Source organism: Chamaea fasciata, unplaced genomic scaffold (genome assembly GCF_029207755.1).
Source record: "Chamaea fasciata isolate MVZ Bird 193981 ecotype frontalis unplaced genomic scaffold, bChaFas1.0.hap1 SCAF_50, whole genome shotgun sequence".
NCBI lineage: Eukaryota > Metazoa > Chordata > Aves > Passeriformes > Sylviidae > Chamaea > Chamaea fasciata.
Window position 1 is genome coordinate 83,816 of NW_027094135.1, and position 9,797 is coordinate 93,612.

A 9,797-nucleotide genomic window follows, 5' to 3' on the forward strand; every position below is an offset into this window, starting at 1 on the left:
ACTAAGTCCATTGCAGCATTTTGTTGATGCCCCTCCTTTTTTTCACAGACTATTTAAAACTCAATAATTTCATTGTCACTTTGCCCCAAAATGCCTCTGACCACCATTTATCTCCCACCAGCCCTTTTCTGTTTTGGAACAGCAAGAGACAGAGCTTTCCTTGGCAGTGGGAAGAGAAGGAAACCTCCCCAAAGCTTGAAAGGTTCAGTCTGGAGCTGAGCAAAAAGAAAAGACCCTCTAGGGCAGAATTTTGGAGCAGGCGTCCCAGCGTGAGGCCGGGCAATGGCCTGGCTCTGTGTGCCAGGAGCCGGCAGCGCTGGGTGCAGGGAGCCCAGGGAGGGCACAGAAATGCTGGGCTGAGAAATGCTGGGGGGACAGCGAGATGGGCGTGTGCAGCCGGCCAGGGCACAGCAGCAGCACGCACAGGGGGCACAGCCTGCAGGACACATGGCCAAGGGCTGGGCAGGGCTGGCAGGGCCACAGGCACCCAGGCCTTTGTCCCCTGGGCTCTGCCAGCGCCTCTGCAGGCCCCACAGAAGGAACTTTCCTTTCAGGGGCTGCACTTTGCTCCTGCCCGGCCCCTCCCTGAGGAGGCTGGCAGGGCTTGCAGCTTTGTGCCATTTGTCCTCGCTGCCCCTCCCATCCCACTGCCCCACAAGCAGCCCCGAGCCACCCGGGAGGGACAGGCCCTGCTGTGCCAGGCCTGGGCTCAGGGCTTGGCCTTTCTGCTGCCTCCAACCAGCCCAGGCCTTGCTCAGCATTGCAGTTCCCTGCTCACAGCCTGCGGCTCCCTGCAATCCTGGCCTCAAGGATCTGCTCTCAGCAGTCCCTGGGGAGCCTTTGGCACTCCCTGCCCTCAGTGGGGCCCAGGGATGCTCCAAGGGACTTGGAGTTTTGCTTCTGCCTCCTTGAGCAGCTTCTTCAACCTTCTCTCAGTGCCTGGAGCTTCTGGACTCAGCCCCAAATCCAGCATGGGGCTCGTGAAAATACAGAATACCTTCACGAGCTCTTTCTCTCTCTTCAGTTGTCTTCAAGTCTCCAGGGCTTGTGCAGCTGCTTGGAGTCAGTTTGGAGTTCTGTTGAGGGAGATTTGAAAGTGCATCTCATGATTTTGTTTTCTTGGTTTTTTGTTGTTTTTTTTTGTTTTTTGTTTTTTGTTTTTTTTTTTTTTTTAAATCAAGGGCACATTTTTAATATTTCAGTTCATTGAAGAAGTGACAGAAGCATTTCCCAAGTGATCTTAATTTGAATGTCTCCTTAGGAGGTCTGGGCACGGTGAAGAATGAGCCCCTTGCAGGCTGACCTTGTTTGGACAACCTGCTCCTCACCCCAACCTCACCATATCTAACCTCACCCACCAAGGACTGATATCACAAAACATAAAAAAATTATGTTTTTTAAAAAATAAAATGTAATTATTTTTCAAATATAATTATATTTTCCAGATTTATAATGTTATTACTGTTCTTTACATACCTAATTTTAGATTTATATTGAAAAAGGTATACATTTTTAGCAACTAAAAAAATATTGGTCATTTGTTCTAAGTAACACAATTCCCTTCATTAATTCATTGACCTCTATTGTCTATTGATTTGTCTTTTCTTATGCAAATTAGTCCTGGTTTTAGTCCTTTTGTAATCGTGTTCATCATTTTCTCAGATAGGGTAAAAGGGGCTACTTTGGGGTCCACGGAGACGTTTCTGGGGCACATTTGGGGATGTTTTGGAGCTGGGGAAGGAATTTCTAGAGAACTTAAGGGTCTGGAGGACACTTGGGGGAGCCGCGTGGGCCCTTGGCGGGGCACTAAAGGATTCTGTCGGATAATTCGGGGTCCGGGCGGGCACTTGGGGGCCCTGAGGGGACTCTCTGGGGCGCGGGGGATGATGGGAGTTGTAGGCGCGGGTAGAACACGGTGTAACGGGGCCGCGGAGCATCACGGGAGTTCGAGGCGCGGCTCCAATGGCTGCCGGCGGGGCGCGGGGCATGACGGGAGATGGAGTCACGGCTGGAATAGGGCTCTGTGTGCGCCGAGGAGCATGCTGGGAGCTGTAGTCCCGGAAGTGGCTCGAACGGGGCGTTTGGGGTCCGGGAAGGCGCTTGGGGGACACTTTTGTGTCCGAGCCGTGACTTGAGGTCCTCGGGGGGAACGTGTACGGTTCGGGAGCACTTGGGGGGAGCTTGGGGAGCTGTAACCGGGCTCTTGAGGCCACGGGGCATGGCAGGAATTTTAGGCACAGAACCGTGTTATGAGGGGCTCCGAGGCCAGGGGGGATGATTGGAGATGAATTCCCTGAAGTCGCTCCAACGGGAATCGGTGGGGTTGGAGCATTCAGGGAATCCAGGGATGCTTTTGGTGGGGGGGGGTGTGTGCTAAATGGACGCTGAGGGGACAGTTAGGGATCCTGGAGCGTCTGGGGGACAATTGTTCACTTCAACGTGTTTATTTGCTCGTGAAACATACGTATTGTATTTAAAACTTAATATTCCATAGGCGTAGGTTCCATAGGCAGAGATATCAATAGGTCTAAGTTCAAAAGCAAATGGTCCATGTAACAGAATGATGTTCTCTACTGTTAAAAGCAAAATTAACCGAAACAAACAAAAAAGATTGTGTTAACAATTGATGAGAAAGGAGCAGAAAAGGTTGTTTGTCACTGTAAACTTTCACTCCGAGTCTACATTTCAAATAACAAAGTTGACCCATCTGAAGGAGGATTTCTCCTCAGGAGAAATGTCTTTCTAAAAGTTTTCTTTGTTGCAAGGAGCTGCCTCTGTGGCAGGAGCCTGGCCCAGCTCAGCAGCACAGACACAGCACAAGGACTTTAATGACTCTCCCGTGGATTTGGTGTTTACATTCAACTCTGTCCCTGAGAGAGTGTTCAAAAAACTTGTCAAGTACTCAGTTAAATTGAAACACTGAAGTTTCTTGAAGTTTTAATGGGACCCACAGAGAGACCAAATGGAGAAAGTGTCCCCAGGTTCCATCACTGCAGGCACTGATGACAGGTGGGGACAAACAAGGCAAAGGTGTTTCTGATGCTGAGCAAACCTGCATGTGTTTCAGGAATGACAGGGGCCAAGGCCCAAGCCCATCCTGCCTGTCCTCACTCACCTGGGACCTGCTTTGCTCAGAGAGCTGCCTGCACTCAGACAAAAAGGGCTTTTCTATTTTTGAAGCAATGTAAAACTCGTAATTTTCCCCACTGAAAACAGACACACTCCTCAAGTGTGTGCCAGCCCAAGGGGCCACCAAAACCACTCCAGCCCTGCCCTGGGCCGGCTGTGAGGGTGGATCAGCATCCCAACCTGCCCTGGGCCACTGCAAGGGGCTGTGGCCATGGACACTGCACTGACCCCACTGCTGGGTTTGGGAGCCACAGCAACCAGGAGCAGTTCAAATGTCCTTGGAAACACTGGGGAGGACTGAGACATACTGGGGGACACTGGGAACACTTTGGGAGACACTGGGACATATTTTGAGTGATACTGGGGGATACTGGGACAAACTGGGGACAATGGCAACACTGTGGGGAAGACTGGGGGATACTGGGGCGTTCCATGAAACATATTGGGGGGAACTGGAAGGGAATGGGAATGAACTCAGGTGTATTGGGAGGGACTGGGCTGTACTGGTGATGAAATGGGCTGTAAAGGGGGGGACTGAAGGGGCACTGGGGTACAACTGGGCTGTACTGGGGATGAACTGGGCTGTACTGGGGATGAACTGGGCTGTACTGGGAAGGACTAGAGGGGTTGAATCGGCTGTTCCCGCCTCCGCAAACTCCCATTTGCCGAGGCTCCCGCCCGTCACCGCCAGCACCCAATCAGTGCCAGGAAACCGGGGCCTCGGGGCGGTGCCTGCTGTCGGTGCCACGTTTCGGTTTTGCCTTCAACTCCCGTCATGCACCGCGGCCCAATTGAGCCCCATTGCACCCCGGACTACAATGCCCGTCATGCCCCGCGCTCCACAGAACCCCGCCCCCGTATCCCCCCTCCCCCCCATGTGTACCCTACCTTTCCCCCAGACCATCCAGGATCCCGAAGTGCCCCCTCAGTATTTATTTGGAACCCCCCAAAATCGTCCCCGACTCCCCTGACTGCTCCCAACCCCAGAGATGCCCGTTAGAGCCACTTCTGGGAATTCATCTCCAATCATCCCCCGTGCTCTCAGAGCTCTGCCGAACACAGTCTCGAGCCGAAAATTCCTGCTGTGCCCCGTGTCCTAAAGTGCCCGGTTCGAGCTCCCCAAGTTCCCCCCAATTTCCCCCAGAAATGTCTCCGTGGACCCCAAAGTGGCCCCTTTTACCCTGTCTGAGAAAACGATAAAGAAGATGACAAAAGGAGTAAAAGTAGGACTAATTAGCATAAAGAGGGAGGAATCAATAGCCAGATGTTGTCAATGAATTAATGAAGGGACTTGTGTTACTTAGAACCAATGACCAATAATTTTTTGCGTTGCTAAAATTGTATCAATTTTTTAAAATACATGTAAAACGTAGGTTAAAACATACATAATAACATTTTATATATTTATAAGTATTAATATAATTTCCTTATATTTTTTTAAAAAAAGAAAAATTCATAATTTACAAAAATTATTTCAGATGTCAGTTTTTGGTGGATGATTTCAGACACGGTGAGGTTGGGGTGAGGAGCAGGTTGTCCAAACAGGGTCAGCCTGCAAGGGGCTCATTCTCCATGCCCAGACCTCCTAAGGAGACACTCAGCATTAAGATCACTTGGGGAATGTTTCTTTCACCTCTTCAATGGACTGAAAAATAAAAAAAAAATGCAGCCTTGATTAGAAAAACAAATCAGGAGATGCACTATGAAATCTTCCTCCATAAGAGAACTCCAAACTGTCTCCAAGCAGCTGCATAAGCCCTGGAGACGAAGACAAGTGAAGGAAGAAAAGGAGGTCGTGACAGCTTTCTGGATTTGAATCAGCCCCATGCTGGATTTGGGGCTGAGTCCAGAAGCTCCAGGCACTGAGAGAAGGTTGAAGAAGCTGCTCAAGGAGGCAGAAGCAAAACTCCAAGTCCCTTGGAGCATCCCTGGGCCCCACTGAGGGCAGGGAGTGCCAAAGGCTCCCCAGGGACTGCTGAGAGCAGATCCTTGAGGCCAGGATTGCAGGGAGCTGCAGGCTGTGAGCAGGGAACTGCAATGCTGAGCAAGGCCTGGGCTGGTTGGAGGCAGCAGAAAGGCCAAGCCCTGAGCCCAGGCCTGGCACAGCAGGGCCTGTCCCTCCCGGGTGGCTCGGGGCTGCTTGTGGGGCAGTGGGATGGGAGGGGCAGCAAGGACAAATGGCACAAAGCTGTGTGACACTCCCGATCCTCATGGCACTGCGGGCCAGTGTGACACAGCAGGGCCTCATGGAAACAAGAGGCCGTAATGAGCCTGCGGGGCTGTAACACCCCAGAACACTGAAATAATGGGGGTACCCAAAGGTTCTCTTACTCGAGTTTGGTGCACAAGGAGAAATGCCAACCAGATAGTCTCAGGATGAACAGATGCACAGAATATTCTTATTTGCAAGGAACAGTCAAGGATCATAAGTCCAATTCTGAAGTTAATGGCCCATAGAGGGATGGAACCCTAAACCTCGGTGATATTAGCACCATATTTTAACCAACTGAGCTAAGAGGTCAAAGCAACACACAGCTCTACTGGCAAAATGGAGAAAATCAAGGAACTTGGAAAACCATTTAATGGTTTTTTTGTGGAGCAGGGCCAGCTGAGACACTCTGAGAGGAGCCCAGCGCTCCTTGCCCCTCTCCGCAGACACGTCAGCGTTGTCTGCTTTCGGGATGACCCCGGCTGTGTCAGGGGGTGCTGCTACGTGGACACGAGACAGCCGGTCCTGTCCTGCTGGGTCCCAGCAGTGCCTCGCAGCAGTCCTGCATCCCCGTCAGGATACTGGCCAAGAGAGGTCCTGGAAGCTGAGGGAGCCGATTTGAAGCTTGCGCGGGTGCCTACAGGTCAAGGCCAAGGGCGTTCCCTCAGGATAGAGCAGTCCTGAGAGGTCTCTAGAATTCAAAGAAATCAGCAGACAAATGCATTGTCCACCAAAAGCTCTTTGATTGGCAGGAGGTTAGGGCTCTGCACCCCACCACAAGGCTTCTTTGCCACGTCCAAATTGCAGTGGGTTTCTGTAGGAATTCTATCAAAAATACCTTCCGTCTTTAGACTGCTGAGATGATTCCATAGGCAGGGGCTTAGAAAGAAACACATTGCATCAGAATCCTAGACTTGAAGCTAATGTCCACCTGCTGGCCAGGAGGAGTCTCAGCGCACCAAAGCAGCTCATCTTCCTCACCCCTTCCCTGCACAGGGCTGATTCTGTAGCCGCCCTTAGGTCTTCCCCAAGGCTATGGCTAAAGCTTTTTGTCAAGTCACTCTCTTGCCAAGTTAGGCTTCCAGGTTTTTCTTATGTTAACTGGTGCTAAGTACTGCTGGATATGTGTGCTAAGTACTCTTTCCTTCTGTCAATTGCCTGTGCTTCCTTACATCAAACAAAGGCCTTGTTTGGTTCCTAAATGTGCCTGATGCTGGCCCAAGTCTTTTGGCACTGCTTGCTCTCCTGTGGCATGCTCTATCTCCCCCGAGAGTAAAGAGGGAGCTGGAGAAGGAGCTTGCCAGGCTGCTCTCCATCCTTTACCAGCAGTCCTGCTTAAGCGGACAAGTCCGAGCTGAGCGCAAATGGAACAGCCGAGCACGGGAAGGGTGGGTGGGAAGGATGATCCAGGAACCGTAGGCCTGGCAGCCTGAGCTTGCTGCCGGGGAAGGCCTTGGAGCACATCCTCCTGAGTGCCATCCCACGGCACGTGCAGGGAACCAGGGGGTGGGAAAGCTCTGCGGAGGGATGGGGACAGCTGCGGGTCTTGGCAGGGTGTTGAGCTGGGGTTGGTGTTGCTGGGCGTGTTGGGGAAGGAGTCGTCTGGAAGAGGAGAGGTCTAGGCTGGAACTGGAGTCACTTTGAAGGCACCACCTGTGGTATGGCACAGCTTTGGTTATGGAGGACAGAAGGAATAGCTGGGACTTTTTCTCTTAGTCATCCTGCTTCTCCTGCAGGGAAGAGGAGGGGAGAGCTGTGCTTTCTTGGCCACTTAGATATCTGTAGCAGGGGCAGGATCAGCCCTTTTGTAATCTAGTCATTTGTTTGGGCTGCTTTTGTAACACTGAGTGGACTTTCATTCGTGGAGAGCTTTTATTCCTTAAGAGAATTAGGCTCTTAACATGCCTTCCTAGAAAAATGTTTGAAAGCAAAGCAAGGCCTTTATTTTGCCTCTGTGTGGTCTTATGATTTGTAAAGTGACATTCAGTGGATGACCTTAAGGCAAATGTGTTACTACTTTGAGGTGGGAAGGAAACTTGCAAATCTATCAGGTTCTCAGGCCATTGCTATGAATTTAGGAAGTTTGCAACTTTTTGGAACTATTTGAGTTGAGTAATGGGAAGAAAAGCTTTCCTGAACTGGAGATTCTTAAATGCCAGATCCTTCTCAGCCTTTGCTGCCAGGGTGATTTTGTGCTTCAGGAAATGGCTCCAAGTAGAAAACAATTTCAGCATGGAGTAACAGCTTCTGACAGAGCGCAACAGTTGCCAGCACTTGCTCCAGGTGCTCCTGCCCACATGCCCTGTAGGAAGGAGCACGGCCTCCAGCGCACATTGGCTTTGGCTGCCCTGTGGCAGAGAAGCGCCCCGGGGCACAGGTCTCTGGGGCAGGAGATGACACCAGCACTGCCAGGGCTCGGGGGGCAGCAGCTCTGCTTGGGCGGGGGCTCCGTCACACCTGCCGGTTTCAGCGCTCCCCTGGCCCCAGGGCTCAGAGCAGCATCCGTGCCCTGGCCCACACGTTCCTCGTCTGCGTCACACCCGCGGGTTTAGGACGGCCAGCGGATGGGGTCGTGTCCCAGGGAGGCTGTGACAGCTTCTGTGCAAGGCCCCGTAGCCTTCCCGCTGCGGCCGCGTCGGCAGCCCTGGGGGCTCCTTCTGCTGCCCTGGGCCCGCAGAGCCGGGCAGCGTTTGCCCACGGTTTGAGCCGCTCCGAAAAATGCTGTCTCAGGGCTGTCTTCTACACTTGGGGTGAGGGATTCCTTCCAACCTGGGCCACCTTGGCTGGGCTGGGGGTGGCCCCAGGGCAGGTGGCAGTGTGTGCATTGGCCCTTTGTGACACGGTGCAGCAGCGGGGTCACCGTGGCATGGAACGGGACAAGGTGTCAAAGGACCCTTTGTGACCCGTGGCGACATAGGTGCTGGCGGTGACACAGCCAGGCCACAGTGCTCGGAGCAGGCGACGGGACAGGACGGGATAGAGCGGTGTCGTGAGGAGCCCCCCCAAGGCACACTCATTCCCGTCTGGTCCGGAGCTTTTCCGAGGCGTTATTCCTACAGGTGACCTCGAAGCCAGACCAAAGGACTTGGTGACCTGTGGCCTACCCGAGGCTTCTCTTTTGCACGTACCATCGAGGACTTGTTGACTCGGAGCTCTTCTGAGCCACCTCTCTAGAAGGCGCCCTCAACACCACACTCAGGCATGGCAAGCAGATTTCTTGGCCTCTTCAAAGTGTTCAGGGGGGAAAGAAAGCAAGGCCGTGGAGCACAACAGCCTGAAGAGCCAGAGCAGCTCCAGCCAGTGCAGGACGGTGAGTGGCAGAACTGGGCCACAGGGCTGATGGCTGCAGCCAGCTTGGCTCCGTCCTCTCCCACCTGTTGTGGACATGCCCAGGGACAGGACGGAAGAGGGGCTGGGGCTGAACCTGGCAGTGCCCAATCTCCATCCCCTGGGGCATCCCGGGGCAGTCCCAGCCCGGGGAGGACAGGGCTGGGCTGTGTTCTCCGGCCTCTCCCGCAGCCCCTCAGCTCTGCCTGCTCTCGCTCTTTGCCAGATGCAGCCACGGACGGCACACAAGAGCACAGGCCTGCCAGTGGCCGCTTCCGCAGGACACTGAAGGTACCTGCAGCCCTCCCCACCTGGGCTGGGCCTGCTGTCACTGCTCGGCGGAGCACCGCGCTTGGAGCGCTCCACGGAACATCCCTGGCTTTGTTCCCCTGCAGATGTTCCCGAAATTCCTGCGCATTCGGCGTAGGAACACCAGCAGCACTGCAACTGCAGGTACAGCCAAGCTAAACTCCAGGCTGACCAGCTGCCAGGAAGAGCCTGATGTCAGCACAAATTTGACTGCACACTCAGAAAATTTTCTCACTGCAGAGAATGATCTCCGGGCGAAGGCTGTCGTCATGGAAATGACCGAGGGCACGAGCATCACAGACACTGCCACCAGAATGACTCAAGGCCTCCCAAATACTGACAGCACCCCCACTCCCACCATGACTCATGCTCCCACCGTGGATTTTTTCAAGGAGCGTTCTGTTTCTCCTCAGCAGCGGGTAAGCAGCCTGGGGCCAGGGCTGGAGGCCTCCCAGGATTGTGTGTCCCCTTATGCCACTGGGTCCTCTCAGCCTCTGAAGCCATTAGAGTACTGTGGGAAGGGAAGCTGGAGAAGTTGCTCCCTTAGACAGTGCTCCAAGTCTTCCCCATGCCTCCTCCAGGTACCAGCCATTGTTAGGAATATTCACCAGAGACTAGCATCCCATGCTACTGTGGATGCCGGGATGCAAACTGACATTGTGAGGCTGGCTGAAGAACACCCAGTGGACGTGGTGCTGACCCTCCTGCGCTGTGCCCCAACATGTGACAGGTATGGGCCCACCTGCCTTGAGAGCTCAGGGCTCACCGACCTTTAGGGCCGTGGCCCTGCACGGCCTGTGCAATGGGCTCTGCCAGACAGGCA